Here is a 16,953-nt window from a genome sequence, read left to right on the forward strand (position 1 = left end):
ACGAGAGAACGAGAGAACGAGAGAACGAGAGAACGAGAGAACGAGAGGGTAAGGCAGAGAGGGAGGGAGACACAGAATCCAAAGCAGAATCCAGGCTCTGAGCTGTCAGCACACAGCTCGACATGGGCCTTGAACACACAAACGAGATCATAACCTGAGCCAAAGTCAAGATGTTTAACCAACTGAACCACCCACGTGCCCCCATTTCTGCTAACCTTTAAAAACTAACTTGCTGGGGCACCTACATGGTTCAGTCAGTTGAGCATCCGACTTCGGCTCAGGTCATGATCTCACGGTTTGGGAGTTCAAGCCCCGTGTTGGGCTCTGTGCTGACAGCTCAGAGCCCAGAGCCTGCTTTGGATTCTGTGTCTCCCCCTCTTTCTGCCCCTGCCCTGTTCGTGCTCTCTCAAAACTAAATAAGCATTTAAAAAAATAAACTCACTTGCTAACTCTATCAAAGAACGTCTCCAACTATTTGAAATGCCTGTTAAAATGCTTTTTTTCCAATTACATCTGTGGGGGACATTACTTAGCCAAACCAACAGCAGCACAACGGACTGAAAGCAAAGCACCGCAGTCCAACAGGGTCTCATTAAGTCTGATGTTACAGAAATCTCCAATATGTGCAACACCATTCATTTTGTCTTGTAAAAAAATTTTTTTTAATTGGAAACTGGTGTTAACATGTAAGGGGTTTGTTGTTTTAACATTTTGAAGAATCCGACTCTCGCTTTCAGCTCAGGTCATGATCTCACGGTTGGTTTGTGAGTTCGAGCCCTGTATCAGGGCTCAGCACTGTCAGTGCTGTTTGGGATCACGTGTCTCCTGCTCTCTGCCCCTCCCCCACTATGCACATGCTGTCTCTCAAGACGAGTATTTCGACAAATCCACAGGAACAAAAGCTGAGTCCCCAATAGTTTTAGGATCAAGGGGCCCTGAGACTTTCAAGTTTAATACATGGCCCTTGTACAATACACATATAGTTAACACTACTCAACTATTTAAAAAGTTAACACTGTTTTTAACCACAATATAAAATTAACTTTTGAAAGGACCATGGATTGGATATCCATATTCTCATCTATTCCTCGATATGAATATATCATTTCCATATAACTGAAAGCAGTTTATATATGCTTTTTATTTGATATTATATAGCAATGTAATGCTTCTAATTTTAAGGGCTGCATATGATCTGTCATAATAAAAGGTTTCCTTGTTTGAAAAAAATAAAAACCATGGGCTTAATTTATATTTAAAATTTCCAAATGTCCTTTAATATTTCCAAGTAAAAGTGATTTCTAGTGTCACAGGACATAATGTTTCTAGTAACCTTGGCTTCTCCAATATATCTTGCTGTCATCTCTCAGGGTTTGTCGTTAATACTAAAACCAGTGCAACAACTTATCTTTTACTGGCATTCAGTTATCTACTCACGATTTTGTCAGAGTACCTTCTAGACGATGCTAGAAATACAGCGACTCTGACCCCATGGAGATTAGACCCCAGGGGCATTTACCCACCCAACTGCATTCATTCAATAAATAACAATCTGTTATATACCAGGCACTGTATTTGGCAGGCACCTCAGAATCAAAATGTTAATATACTTAATTGCACTTATCAGGGATACGCATTCCCTTAAGTGTTGCCAATTTTTGCTTATTTCACATTTCTTTGGAATTCTGACTTTTCTTCATCCTAAATTTGAAGGCTACTGCTATATTCATTTTTCCTGTCCACAATTTCATGAAAGAATGTCAATAATCAGAAGGACTATGCTGCACTCAGCCACCACTCTGACACTTTCCTTTTTTCCCCCAGGGAAAGAAGTGGTTCCCCTGCCCAGGAGCTCAAGGAAAGCCAGCCTCTAAAACAAGGACATCCAGAGTCCACCTCTGGAGGCTGCCTGATGGATAGGATGACCCCAACCTGTCTGGATTTCCTTGTAAAACTAACCAGGCAAGTGAAGGCACATATAAACACTACTCTCAAAGTCATTAAAGCAGGATTTCCCGAGGAAACTTAAAGGTAATTGTCCATTAGTTACACAGGCTGAACAGAAAGGACTACTTTAGAAATTCAACTTCCTAACAAGGATTTTTAATTCAATTACTTTAAAAAAAAAAAAAAGCAGCAACATGTACAATAAAAAAACTGGCCAGAAACTTGTTATGGGAGGGAAGGATGGCCACACAAATCAATGTCAGGTCTGAACCTGAATGATTTTGCTCTTCCCAAAGGGTATATAAACTCCTAAGAAAATCTAGGTACAGGGCATAAGGGAATTTAGTTTACAAGATACAGGAAACAATTTTTTCTTAACGTTGATTTATTTTTGAGAGAGAAAGAGCACGGGCACATGCACCCACAGGGAGGGGCAGAGAGAGAGAGAGAGGGAGGGAGGGAGATAGAAACAGACTCCTAAGCAGGCTCCAGGCTCTGAGCTGTCAGCACAGAACTTGACTCAAGGCTTGAACTCAGGATACAGGAAACCAATTTAAAAGGGGCATTACTCTGCGTGTTATACAGACAACTCGGTTAGACAGCAGTATTCACTCCTTCAGTAAGGACTGGACTACAAAGCACTAAGATACTAAAAACAAGCATCCCTTTCATCAACAGGACTTGTCAACATAGCAGAAAACAGTGGAGCTCTAGAGTCAACTAAATTGGATTCAAATCCTTGTTCTGCCACTTGCTTAACACGATTTAATTCCCTTTCCTTCGTTATTAAAGCCTCGGTTTCGTTACCTGTAAAACAGGAACCAACACTAAACTCACAGAGATAATTATGTAAGTTACAGAACACAAGGAAAGGCTAATGATTGCGGTTTCTATTTAGAAAGCCAGGCAGCAAGCTCAAATACAGAAATAAGGCAACAAACAACACATGTATAGTGACCACTAAAGGAACTGAAAGCAATCGCTTCGGTCTTAGGTGGTTAGGGAAAAGGTCCAAAAAAAAAAAAAAACTTAGGAGCAGGGGCACCTGGATGGCTCAGTCGGTTAAGCATCCAACATCGGCTCAGGTCATGATCTCACCATTCGGGAGTTTGAGCCCAGCATCTGGCTCTGTGAGCAGAGTCCACTTTGGACACTCGGTCCCCACCCCCTCTCTACCCCTCCCCCACTGCACTCTCAAAATAACTTTAAAAAAAAGGGGGGGGGAACTTAGGGGCAGTTTGAACTCCCTGTTACAAAGCTCAACAGATTTCCACTCGTTCATGTTGTTATAGACTCATGAAGCATAAGAACGAGTATTCACGAACAGTCACTGATGAGACATTCTTAGTGGTTCTTAACCTTTGAGTCCTGGCTCTCCCTGAGGATCTCATGCAAGAGAGAAGCAGAAGCATCTCACCCGAAAATGCGAAAATGCTGTAGACCTTAAAGAGCAAAGGGCCCCAGGAAGCCCATTCATAGGCTCTAAAGACACACAACACTCAGCAGCAGGATACTATTGACTCTGAAACGAAGCCCCAAGGTTACCCAGTTGTGCCTCATGAATCAGACAAACACCACGCTCCTCTTCCACCACACCGTATCTCCCAAATGACACCACCATCCATCCTGTTGTGTGAGCTCAGAACCCAGGGGTCACCCTGACCCTCCCTTCCCTTCACATCCCTCCCAGAGCTCTCATCTCTCCTCTGCCATCGTCACCATCACCCTTCAGCAGGATCACTTTAGCAGCGTCCTGTCCAGTCCGCTCACACTCCCCCTGCTCTCTCCCTCCAACCTCATCTCTGAAGGGTGGGCTGAGTGAACTTATAAAAAAAAAAAAAAAAAAAGATCATCTCAAAACCGCCTTTGCCTACCTCACCCCTCCTAGCTTTCAATAGCTTTCCATGAAAACAAGGGAAAGTTTCATGGAAAGGAAGCCATACCATTCTATGATTGTAACAGGGACCAGTACGACCCCCAGAATAGGTAAGAGACAAACCAGGTGATGTGGGAGAAATTTAAGTGGGACACAGAAGGATTATCAAAAATATCTAGAGCCCCCATGTATATTCTCACTTACTTAGGAAACAAGTCTGTATGTGTAATAGAACCAGGGTTCAGTATAGGAAACATTCCATCTCCCCCTAATTTTAGAAATTAGCAGTACAAGGAGAAACCATTCATATCCCAAACATCTGAGATTTACTGTTAACGCCTAGGCTTATTTACATCCTTTTTAAATTCTATTTTAAAGACAAAGCACAAGCAGGGGACAGAGGGAGAGCGAGAACCTTAAGCAGGCTCCATGCTCCACACAGCCAGATGTAGGGCTCAAGCCCACAACCCTGGGATCAGGACCTGAGCCAAAATCAAGAGTCAGATGCTCAACTGAGCCACCCAGGCACTCCTTTACAGCTTTTAAAAATTAAGTATTTTGAAGATTTTATGCAACACAGAATGGAAGGGCAAATGCAGAAATAAATCAGCACAGACATCTACAAACATATTAGCAATAGGCAAAAACCATTCCAGGCATCTTTGTACATACGTGAATAGGTGGATTGATACAAGCATCAGCAAGCTAGTACTTCCTCTCATTTTTCTTCCGTCTGCCTCAAGATTTTTGTTCAGTTACTTTCTTTTACAGTATCTAGGCTTGTAACTTTCACAATCTGTCCTTTTCCGGAATTCCGAGTTGTCTAGCATTAGCTCTACCTATACTTAAATAGGTTCACATGCTTACCCTACATCCCACATAGACTCCACTCTTGGGATAGTTTTGATTCAGCTTTTTAATGGTAGATCTTAGCACTCCTTAGGAGGACCACATCTGATATGGTCACTGCTGCACCCTTACTGTGTAGAGTTTAACATTTGTTGACTGGTGAGATTTTTAACTACAGAACCGTATGAAAAACAACCTATTAAGCCACGTATATTGTGTCTGTGGCCCATGTAAGGTTATCCAACATCTTAAGTTCCTTGTAGAAGGGCTGTAAGAAAGCAATGAACCAGAAATCACGATTTTACAAGATGCCTTGAGACTTATTTCAAACAAGTTCCAAGAACCTGCAAGGTGGCTTAAGAATACATAAATGCTTAGGGCAACTTGCAAAAGCCAGGTTTATTCACATACAGGGCAAACAAACCTTATTCGGTCGAGTTCAATTTCAGATTCCAAGTTGCTATCACACTGTGCTAGGATCATACTGGCACGGTCAAATAGCTAGTTAATTATTTGTAACTGTTCGCCATTTATAACTCATCTCAGCAGAACCATTCCTAACTTGACTACTTTTCAAAAATTCAAAACTCTGATGGTTTAGAAAATGCTTTTACCCTTCAACAAACTTCTTTGGAAGGGTTAACTACAACCTGCTGCAAGCAAACACTGTAAGAAATGAGGAGGCATGGGGCGCCTGGGTGGCGCAGTCGGTTGAGCGTCCGACTTCAGCCAGGTCACGATCTCGCGGTCCGTGAGTTCGAGCCCCACATCGGGCTCTGGGCTGATGGCTCGGAGCCTGGAGCCGGTTTCCGATTCTGTGTCTCCCTCTCTCTCTGCCCCTCCCCCGTTCATACTCTGTCTCTCTCTGTCCCAAAAATAAACATACATTGAGGGGGAAAAAAAAAAAAAAAGAAATGAGGAGGCTTGCCATGTCCCAAAACTTCCGCCAAGAGTCAAAAGTCCATAACCTTCTAGACAGATCTGTGACCAGCCAGAAGAAATTTATTCACCAAGGCATTATGAGGGTTTTAAAGGTTCTCAAAAGAGTAAAGAATGACAAAAATCCATGTAAGTGACTTTTCAGGATGTGTAATAATGTATCTATCCTTCCTATAGGCAAAAAGGATGTAAGGACTGAACTGCCTTCCCTCCTGATTCCCACATAACCAGCCCTGGGATTTCCAGGACTCCTGGCACTGGCCCTTTAAACAGGAACACATGGTCAAGTTCCTCTGGGCAGTATAGGGATAGGGCTGCTACTGGTTCCCTTTCTCAACTGCCCAATAATTCTAGAATTACTGCTTCTGGCCTAACCACAGTAATAGTTGCTCTATCGATGGCTGACCACACACACACACCCCCCACACACACACTCTACAGAAGTCATTTAATAAGTTTATTTTCACGCATGCATGCACAGGCTGCAGAAGGAGAGGGAGAGAGAATCCCAAGCAGGCTCCACACACTGTCAGCATGGAGCCTGACTCAGGGCTCAATCTCATGAACCGTGAGATCATGACCTGAGCCAAAATCAAGAGCTGGACACATAACCGACAGAGCCACCCAGGTGTCTCCATATAAATGACTTTTAAATAAAAGATCTGAGGGGTGCCTGGGTGGCTCAGTCGGTTAAGCATCCGACTTCGGCTAAGGTCATGATCTCAGTTACAGGAGTTCGAGTCCCGTGTCTGGCTCTGGGCTGACAGCTCAGGGCCTGAAGCCTGCTTCAGATTCTGTGTCTCCCTCCCTCTCTCTGCCCCTCCCCTCCACCCACCAAAATAAACTTAAAAAAAAGATTTGAGATGTCCCAATTCAGATAGCCTTTGCCTACTCTGAACAGACAAGAGCACCCAATTAGGACATTCGTTTTCCATTGAACATTTTAAATATCCTAACGTTTATACTCTAATTTCCCACTCCCCTGAACATTGTTTATTCTCTCATCTTAAACTAAGATGCCATGATTACACTCCAGGCAAATTAATATTTTGGAGCATCCGTGTTTGCACAGAAGAACCAAGTCTCCGCTGACATATCTGCTATGAGAAGCTTCTCAAGATTTCACAACCTAAACCTAACTGTGGCCTTGTTTTGACAAACTCCATCTACCAGCATGGATACCAGAATTCCCCAGTCCCCTGCCGAAGGCCAATTCACCCACCCCAAAGCAGTTTTCTCCCCAAGGCCTTGGTGATTGTTTCCCATTACCGAGATTACCTTCAAGCCAAAATCCATTGTTTTTGCCTGAGCCACAGTCTGGCAAACGTTTCACAGTGTGTAGCTGGTCCGTAAGGCTTAAAGGTCTTTTATTATCTGTTCCCAAAGAGTTTAATGCAATACATAACCAAGATGAAGGTGTGTTTAACACAGAACTAATCCACACCATTTTTACCCCAAAACGATCCTTACAGTTAAGCCTGGGATCAATAAAGTGCACAAATGGTACAGCTTACGCTTTTAGCTCCTGCAATAAAAGTTGTAATTCAGGCCTTTCGTTTAACCTGTATTACATAATTTTATAAAAGCTTTTGAAAATCTGATCAAACGCCCATATCATAATTGGCAGATTCCGAGTTCTAAGGATTATTTTGTTGGTGTGCGGGGGCGGGGGGGGGGCATTCTGGTTTGAGGACCCAGGTTAACATCCGACTATCTGAATAAAACATTTTTGTCCTTTCTGGTGGCCTTCAGAGGCAAGCTGCCACTCTTTGGTTGGCAACTGGAAGAAATCAGATAGGGTTTGGGGTTAATGCAGCAAAAGGAAACCGATTCTATTTAAAGGTCTTCGGGGGAGAGAGAAGGGAGTCAAGGAAAAACAACAGATTCTGGCGTTTACAGTTCTCTAAATGTACTCCAGAACAGCTGTTGTATTTCTTTCGAAGTTCCCCTCAAGTAGTAACAACAAAATATTAGGTAGCTAAAATGAACAGGATAGAAATCTAACTTCCTTTATGAGAATCGTTTTTCAGTAACTCTAGGAAAACAGAAGTCATGTAAGAAACTTTCTTAGAAGCTAAAAGTTAGCTTCCAAGTGGTTTAAAAAAAAAAAATCATTGCGTGAACAAGAGGGATCTTAGGCTAAGTGGAAGTTTAAGAAATTTGAGCTTTCCAAGAGAATCCACATTCTTTTTGAGCCCCCTTTTCCGAAGGCCTCATTTTAAGAGAATAGATCAATACTGGGACAAATAAACAGGACACTAAGGCAGGGACATAGGAAGTACACTCGCAAACTTTGTAACACTCTGGGAGGTTAGGACTCCAGATGTGTTACAAGTCAGCTTCCAAACCCAGCCATCTCCCCTCCCTCGGTTGATAACGTAACCGGAACTGTTTAAGCTGTGTATCTATTCCATTCCTTTTAGCACAGGTTATCTACACGATCTACCCACCCCCGCCCCTCCTTCCCCCTCCAACACACACCCACACTCACTCTTCAATCAATATCTAAGGAATGCCAAGAGGGGAGAGCAAACTCTCTCTAGCTCTGCAGCTCCACACTGTGTAATGATAAAACTGAAACATGTGAGCCTAGGATCCCTGCGATGTTACCTGGAGATCAGGCAACACGTTTCCACCACCAGTAATATACCGGCCGGGGGAATTTTGTTGCTATGTCCAACAAACTACTTAGCACACAGATTCTGTCAGTGTCTGAGAATCAGCTGTATGAAACCTGTGCCAAGAAGAGCCAATTAAAATTGCAAAAACATCTTATTTGTTGCTTATCCTCCATTCTACACAACGTCCCCCCACCCCTTCTTCCCTCTGAACTCCCACAATGCTGTCAAAGCCCAGACACAGCTGCAGAACTTGCTCGTTTAGATTTTAAAAATTTCGTCTATTAACACAGCTACTGAATAACCCCCAAACCCCACATGTTTAAGATGAGCGTACGGAGGAGGGGTGGGGGGGGGACAGAGAGAACGGGTGTCGCCCTCAGCATACCAAACTTGCTTGCAGAGCAGCTGCAGAATGAAAACAATCCTGGAAGTCAGGCAAACCAATACAAGGAGAATATATAGCCCTAGCAGATGCTCCCGGTGCCAGTCTTCCCTCATCATCTCCTCTCGATAATTTAGTAAAGCAACATTAGGTGCTTATGCGAATATGCAGAGCAATGGTTCACAGCCAAAGTGGGTTTTTTGGTTTTTTGTTTTTTTTTTTTTGGCACAGTCAAAACAGCCAGTTCTGAAAATTGGACTGAAGTCTTCCGTTGAGAGCCAGGCAGAAATGGAAAGGGGCAAGTTTGGTCAGGGACCGAAGAAAACCAATGTTCTCTGGGGATTGCAACAGAGCCCTGGCAGCCTCAGGGGACAGTACCAACCCCAAAAGGCTCCCTGAACAGAAGAAAAGAGGTGTGAGGCCAGGTTATCAACAATACCCAAGGGGACCTGGGATTCTCCAGATGCCTCTGGAAGAACTGGACAGCCTGGCTGGAAGGATTTTCTGAGTTAAGAGAAGAACGGGTCACCTGCCAAAATTTGAGGTTTAAGAAAAAAAAAATTCCAGGTTAAAAAAACAAACTACCAAAACCCATACCTATGTTGCTTACACATTTCAGGAATCCAGCTCAGTTTTGGATTCGGGGAAAGGCACAGAAATGGTCGTCACAGGCTAATGCTTCAGCATGTGGGATTTCAAGAATTCCACTCAATCCAGCTCTTAAGACTCCAAATCAAAAGGCCAATGCCAACGTGGTTGGTCTTCCCCTACACAGCACTGAGGCTTATTAGCAAGTTAAGGTTATTAGTTCAACCAGGTTTACAGGTCGACCACAAACTGCTCTGTTTACATGGGCAAATTAGTGACCTCATGGAGATTTGGTTTCCTAGTTGTAAAGCGGAAGAAAATTTTTAAGTTTTGAGACTAGCATGCAAGTGAACTTGGCTTTAGGGAACAGCTGACAATTTCTAATCCTTTATCCCCTCAGCATCCTGAGCCCTGAGACATCTCAAGGTCCCCTTGGGGCCTCCCCATCTACCCTTTCCCAGGATTTTCTAGTTTAACTCCATAGAGGAAATGAAAAATGTTACGGATTCTAATCAAGTAGCCTTACAAATAACGGGGACCTATGAGCAGAGTCCTAGAAGGGCGGACTCCAGCCCACACCATCCCGCGCTGCCAGCTCCACTTCCAGACCAGGGGAAGGCCCATGGAGCAGTCCCCTCAACTCTCCTGTGGGCGCAGGGTCCTTCCTACCACAGATAGGGGTGGAGGGGTAGGGAATATTCATACTTGGGAGGAGACAGAGGAAGCAGACCTGAGAAGGGTAATTAACAGGTGAACAACAAAAGGTGGTTCGCAAGATGGGATCTTTCCTCTGGAAACCTTCCCACCCCTCTCCCCCGCCCTCTGTTCTGCCTACAGGCCTTCTATTTATCCCCAAGTCCTGGCTTAAGTGTGTCCCACAGAAGCCTGGTCTCTTGGAGGTTGGGTCAGGCTTAATTCTCGTCTGATAGCAAATACAATCATCAATTATGATTCTCTAATGGACCCTTCCATTGGACTTTAAGCACATACATCAATCTCATTTGATAGGATGTCCTATACACCTAAAAAAGCAAGGGGGCAGGTGGCTAGCACTCAAATACTCAAATTCATTCGACTAAGAGCAAGCACTCCCTATGTTTTGGGCATGATTAGAGTGGGACCATTTTAAAATCACTAGTAAGAAGATGCATGCATTAGAAAAATGACAATTTGTTTTTAATGATAGTACGTGGTGTCTGAGAAGATAAGTGCTTGGCTGAAACGAGAATAACTGAGGGTAATGGAACGATATGGATCAAGAGCCTTAAAGTTCATACCATGTAGCCTAATAAACCTCACTTCTAGGGATCTGTCCTCCTGTAAGAAAAAACTGCTATCCAAGGATAGTCACTGTATTGTTTTGATTAGCAAGAAGCAAAACAAGGTCACTATCCAAAGAAAATGATAGGTGTTTTAGGATTACACACATCGTGTTTGCAGAGAATATTAAGGACATAGGAAATTACCAATTTTAAAATTGTGGTGACCTGTAGGACTTATAATCATATTAGCCATTTTTGAGCGTATAGTTCTCTGGCATTAAGTAAATTCTGCAGCCACCCCTACCATCCACACCTCCGGGACACAGTCATCTTCCCAAATGGAAGCTACCTGTGAGACATTAACTCCCCGCTCCCCTCCTTCCCCCAGCTCCTGGAAGTCCTCATTCTACTTCCTGCTTCTGTAAACCTGACTACTGCAGGACCTCAAGTGGAAGCCCAGTGTTTGTTCCTTTTTAATTTTTTAATGTTCAGTTTTGAGTGACAGAGCATGAGCAGAGAGGGGGAAACAATCTGAAACAAGCTCCAGGCTCCGGGTTCTCAGCACAGAATCAGACACAGGACTCGAACTCACAAACTGAGTTCATGCTGAGTCGAAGTTGGACGGTTAATCGACTGAGCCCAGCCGGGCGCCCCTGTCCTTTTGTTAACTGGCTTCTTTCACTCTGCATCCTGTCTCCAAGGTTCATCCGTGTTGTAGCACGTGTCTGAATTTCCTATTTAATGGGCACTTGGGCTGCTTTCAACCTTTTGCCTATTGTGAATAACGCTGCTAGAATATAAGGGTTGCTATGATTATCTGTTCACATCTCTGCCTTCCTTCAGTTATTCGGGGAATATATCCAGAAGTGGAATTGCTGGATTGTAGGGTATTTCTAGGCTTAGTTTTTTGAGGAACTACCGTACCATTTTCCACAGTGGCTACAAGCGTTTTACAGTCCCACCAGCAATACACAGGTGTTCCAATTTCTCCACACTGACACCAACCTGGTTTTCCTGTTTTCTGGATAACAGCCCTCCTAATGGAACTGGCATCTCATTGTGGTCCTGTTTTCCATTTCCCTAATGATCAGTGAGGAATACCTCTTCACATGCTTAATGGCCATGGGTGTATCTTCTATGGAGAAATGTTTATTCAAGGTCTTTAGTCACTTTTTAACTGGTTGTTGGTCACGAGATGTCCTTAGGTGACAGAAGTTATCTAATAATGTATTTAACTCTCAACATACCAGGAAAGAAAAAGCCATATACACACTGGAAGAGGAAGTGTAACAGATTAACAAAGATTACGTCTTGACTTTGTCCTTCACACTTTATTTGCAACATGTCTAAAACACGAATCAGAGGCAAGGAGATAAGAATTTTAAACTCTGAATAAACTCTGAATCCGACCACAAGGTCAAGGTTTCGATTAAGAGTGCCTGGGTGGCTCAGTTGAGTGTCTGACTCTCGATTTCAGCTCAGGTCATGATCCCTGGGTCGTGGGATCGAGCTCTAAGTCTGGCTCTGCACGAAGCTTAGCATCTGCTTGAAATTCTCGGACTCCTTCCTGTTTGCACATGTGAGCTCCAAAATACAAATTGAAAATGGCACCCTCTGAAGAGTTTCTGAAGTTAGCATCCAGGAGGAGGAAAGCCCCCACCCTCCTTCTGCTTGTCCTGTTACGGCACACAGTAGGTGCACTCAAGGAATCCCATGTCCTTTGGGGGGTTGCTGACAAGAGACCTGCCTGCATTGGTGAGGACTCAATCCCCTTTGTTCCGTGTACATGCTCCAGACCCCTCCCTCAGCCTCCAAACAAGCACAGTACACAGAAATGTTCTCGCTCTTCACAGGACTTGGAAAGTAGTTCCAACAAGATAAGCCTATCAACAGACAGCATTATGGAAAACTAAATGACCATGCAAATACACACGCTGAAAACTATTAATGTAGACTCTTCTAATAAGGTCCCATTTATTCAGAGCAGACCACTTTTATCCTTGAACATCCATCAGAACAGCTGGGTAATTCATGCTGTAACGGAAATACCGGTAACGACTAAGTGCTCTGAGGAATACAAAGCTTTTCAGCATTTAAGGGAATCCATTTCCATTAATAATCACTCTTGTTATATTTTGTTAGATTCTCTATTAGGCACAACTGTTTTACGGTGATTGTAATAGACTTCGCTGACAGACTTCCTGCCTCCATGCTGGTTCCTCTGGCAAATTTCCATGGGACAGAGGTGCTCATCAGGCAGGACCAAAGGAAAATCTCAAGTCTTCATTCTACCTAAACCAAAGATGTAAGTCTCCTTAAAAGAACTAGACTCTTGAATCACAACAAGATCCCTTAAAAATGCCAGAACCTCTTTAGACCCCACAGAAAATGGAAGCCTGAATCTAGCTAGGATGCCAGTGTCCGCCCCACCCCCCACCAAACCCTACATCAGGGGCCGCGAAATTACGGAGATGCCACAGGTAGTGCCAAAATTCCCATGGTCTGTCCCAAAAGGTAGTCCATTTATACATCCTGTTGTGAGTGCGGCGCTTTTCTTTTGTTCCACGTCATCGGATTCAAGAAGAAAACAATGATCAAATCTTTGAAAGGAAAACAACTATAAAAAATAAATGCTTTAACAAGGCAAACAGTCTGCGTGGTCTTTAAGACGGTTTTCATTAAGGCTATGGCAAGACTTTTAAGTAAGGTTATACTCTAACAAATACAGTGCTCAGAAGTTTCCTTCACAGAAATAAAGACGCTACAGATGTAGCAAAGACCAGACCACTCAAATATTCCCATTCTTCCTAGCAACTTCCAATCAGTCCCCCCACCCCCACTGGAAGGTCATGTTGCTCTGGCCACCAAGTGGGGGGCAGGGACAGAGGAGGAGTCATTTCTGAGTAGAAATGATGAAAAGCCCTTGTGGATATTCTCGTCTCTCTCCTCCCTAGCTTCTGAAGGAGGCAGCCTCAGGCTCTAGATGCCAAGATCCTACGACCGTGTGGACAAGAGTCCCATCATGGGCTCATCACAGTGACCACGGATGCCTCTGGGAGAGGCCAACCTCTCGTGTTGAGCCACTGCTATTAGGGGATTAATGTGTCACTGTGGCATGGAACTGGCCATCCAGACTAGCACAATCCAAGTGTAATGGTGTTAAATACGTACCATGGCACCAACTACATAGAAGTCTCCACAGGTTACAGAGAGAGACACGCAAAGGGGCCCTATTTACACTTTAGGTCAGAAGGAGTGAAGGCCAAGGGAAACGTTGAGAAGACAGGAAGCATCCCCTTGTCAGTTTATGGGATTGCTCGAGTTAAAAAATACAGAGTACTAACAGACCAGATTCTTAGAACAAACAGTCTAGGAGTAGACAGAGTGAAAGCATACATCATCTTCATTCCTACCAGGGTTCCCAGAGCCTGAACCCATCAATCCTACCGCCAGCCTTGTCCACACAGACAGGAGTCCAAAATCCCTTCTGTGGCTGTTTGAAAGTCCATCTTATTTATAAAATTCTGCAATCTTGTTAATTCTCGAGCACGTGACCCTCCAAATACCTTTTCCTGCGATCATGCTGAGGCCCTCTTAACAAAATACTTGAAAAGTGAAGTCTCTAATAGAATATGGGGGCTTAACATCTCTCAAACACTGACAAATGCTCGCTTGCCTGCTGATCCCTTTTATCTCTGCTGATAGGATAAATAGATATTACAGCTGTACGACTGAAAAAATAAAGTCCTTTTACGGATGCGTACAAATGTCCTAGCTGAGTAAAGGCAGAGGGGCGACGATTGACGTGTGTACCTCCCTTGATTAGCTGAGAACCTCTTATTCCAGCGGTTTCCTTCTGTATTAATACCCAAGAGAAAAGCAGAGAGGAGGAGCCAAGAGCAACTCAGTGAAGACTGAACGCTGGATGCATCACATGTTTCAAGCACTCTGTTTTCAGAGGGTTCTTTCTGATGAATGAAAGGGTAACACCATTTTCAACCTGGTTGGTTGAAAGACGTGGACCTTCCCAGGGAGCCGGACCCTCAAAGACACAACTCCTTTGGTAAGCGAACAACCCTCAGTCACCCTGCAGGGAATTGCTGCTCAGATGGGCACGGACACAGCACGTTTTGCTCTTGGCCCCATGACAGTATCTGCCCCCAACATCCCACCCACACAGCTTTTATCTGTAAACCTCACCCTGCCTCCGTCAACCGATCCCCTTCCTCCCTGGCTTTTCCAATACCAGAGCCCCTCCCCGGCTTTGTTCCTGCCTCGCTGACCACCCCCTTCCCAGCTCTGGCAGGCTCATTCTCATCTCCACACACAATGACAGCATTCTGAGATGGACTGTGACTGCTGTTGGCCCTCCCCCCAGGCACACGAATCCTTGCTACGTCACTCAGTTCTACCTGTAAGGAGAGGGCTTGTATTTCCTCACCAGCTCTGGCCACCCCTCTCAGCCCCAGGGCCTCAATCCAGAGGCCTTCCTGACATTCACCTTCAGCCCTTCTGGAGACCTAAGGCACTGCCTTTTCCACAGGTTCAGAAATCACATGCTCGTCCCCCAAACCCGGGTTTCTCGCTTGCTACACAGTACTGAGGGACACCACCGCCCTGCGGATCTTTGACCCCCACCCTCCCGCTTCCATGAGCCATTCATCACCACGTCCAGCAGATTTCACTGAAGCAGACCCTGGATGTATCAACGTGTCTCCACTACGACCCTCTGTAGTTCTAGGAAATCTCTCACCAGAATCAAGGTGGGCCTCCCAATGGGCTGCCCCCATCCACTCTAGCCCGCTTCTAGTTAGTTCTCCATTTGATGTTAGGTGTTAACCTTTCCAAGGAAATTCAAATCAGGCTACCTTCTTCCTTAAAGCTCTCCAAAGGATCCCCCATGGCTAGACTAAAAGGCTAGGCAGGCTATTGAACCCCCTAGGCTAAGAGACTGGGTTAAAAAGATTTCTATTTAAGACCTGCAAGGTGGCTCCTGTCTGCTTCTCCAGCTTTTTCTCACACTGCACCCTCACTCAGAATACTCCAGAGGGTGGGAGAAGACAGGCAAAAGAGGTGAAGAGTACCAAGAGGTACACACTCCCAGTTAGTAAGTCTTGGGGATGAGCCCAGGTAGCTGCATCAGTAGAGCCCAAGACCCCTGTAAGTGTCGGGATGAAAAGCATAGCATAGGAAATATAGTCAATCTTGTAATAAGGTTGTATGGTGACAGATGAGGACTATGCTTACAGTGGCATCACATTACGTACAGAATTGCCAATTCGCCGTATCATACTCCTGAAACAGTGTAGGTTAACTGTACCTCAATTAAGGATTTGTAGACCAGACACGTAAAACTTCAGTGGATGTTAGGAAATAGCATCACTGTTCCCTTTACTGATCGTTCAAGTCCTTTTCATGAAACATCATTAGTATTTTTGCCTTATAAGGTTTTTCTTGGGATTGCAACAGAAGTGCAGCTATGTTCACAATCCATGAGGAATGCCAGAGGCAAAAAGGATACATTACAACATGCAATATTAAATACTTTTTATGATTTTATGACCCTAACTCATGGGAAGGAACAAAAAAAGATGGTTTGATTTGCTTCAAAAACTCCATTAACTAAGGGCTTCTTTGGGTCTCTAGAACACAGTGTTCCTTCCTTTCAGGATCTCTGTACAGGCTGGTTGCTCTGTCCAGAAAGCCTTTCCCTTTTTCTTGACCTCAATAACCCCTCTTTATCCTTAAGAGCTGATTCAAATGTGGTTTCACTGAGATTTTCCTGACCCCCTCCCCCCAAGTTAGGACCCCGTTTTATCTACCAGCAGAGTCCTGAAACCTTTCCTTTATAATTCCATAAGCAATCTATAGTAATTTGCCCACGTGACTACTGGATTAGTGGCTGGGTCCATTACTAGAGGGATTACAGCAGACATGCTCTCAGTCTGGCTTATTTGCATATCCAGGATTAGGCACTACACTGGGCAGATAGAATGATGTTAAAGTACACAATCTGTTAAATAGATAATAATCTAAAATTTTATACCTCATTTTGTGAAGTTCTCCTACAAACTTGTACTAATCTTCAAATAAAAGCTAACTACTAAGGACTTATTTCCAATATGTGACATGAGAAAGTTCTAGAGAGGGCAGACAGGAAACTGAAGAATTAAATCATGGGGGTTAAGGATAGAGATGTTTGCAGAACTGATTTCAAATGCTGGGAGGTTATGGAAGTAGGAGGATAAACAAGGTAACAATATTTTTAAGTAAACCAATCAAAAGTAAAACAAAGGTATCCCCGTCATTGAGCAAGCCTCTCCTTTATCAAACTTCAGAATATCAAGAAATCACAAGTACTGGTAAATTAGAGCCCTATCAAAGAAACCTCATATATGAAATCCGGTGATCACATCAGAAAGTACACACCACCACTTCTAAGAGAAGCCAAGTTTGTGATGGCCAGATTGCACCTGACAACCAGAGAAG

At 44.0% G+C, this 16,953-nt stretch overlaps 1 protein-coding gene across 2 annotated transcripts in view; it reads right to left on the reverse strand.

The window, feature by feature from the left end:
- Positions 1 to 16,953, reverse strand: part of PRKCA (protein kinase C alpha) — a 404,563-nt gene that overhangs the window by 366,793 nt on the left and 20,817 nt on the right. The window lies entirely within an intron of this gene.

Source organism: Herpailurus yagouaroundi, unplaced genomic scaffold (genome assembly GCF_014898765.1).
Source record: "Herpailurus yagouaroundi ecotype Mexico unplaced genomic scaffold, PumYag 206, whole genome shotgun sequence".
Classification (NCBI taxonomy): Eukaryota; Metazoa; Chordata; class Mammalia; order Carnivora; family Felidae; genus Herpailurus; species Herpailurus yagouaroundi.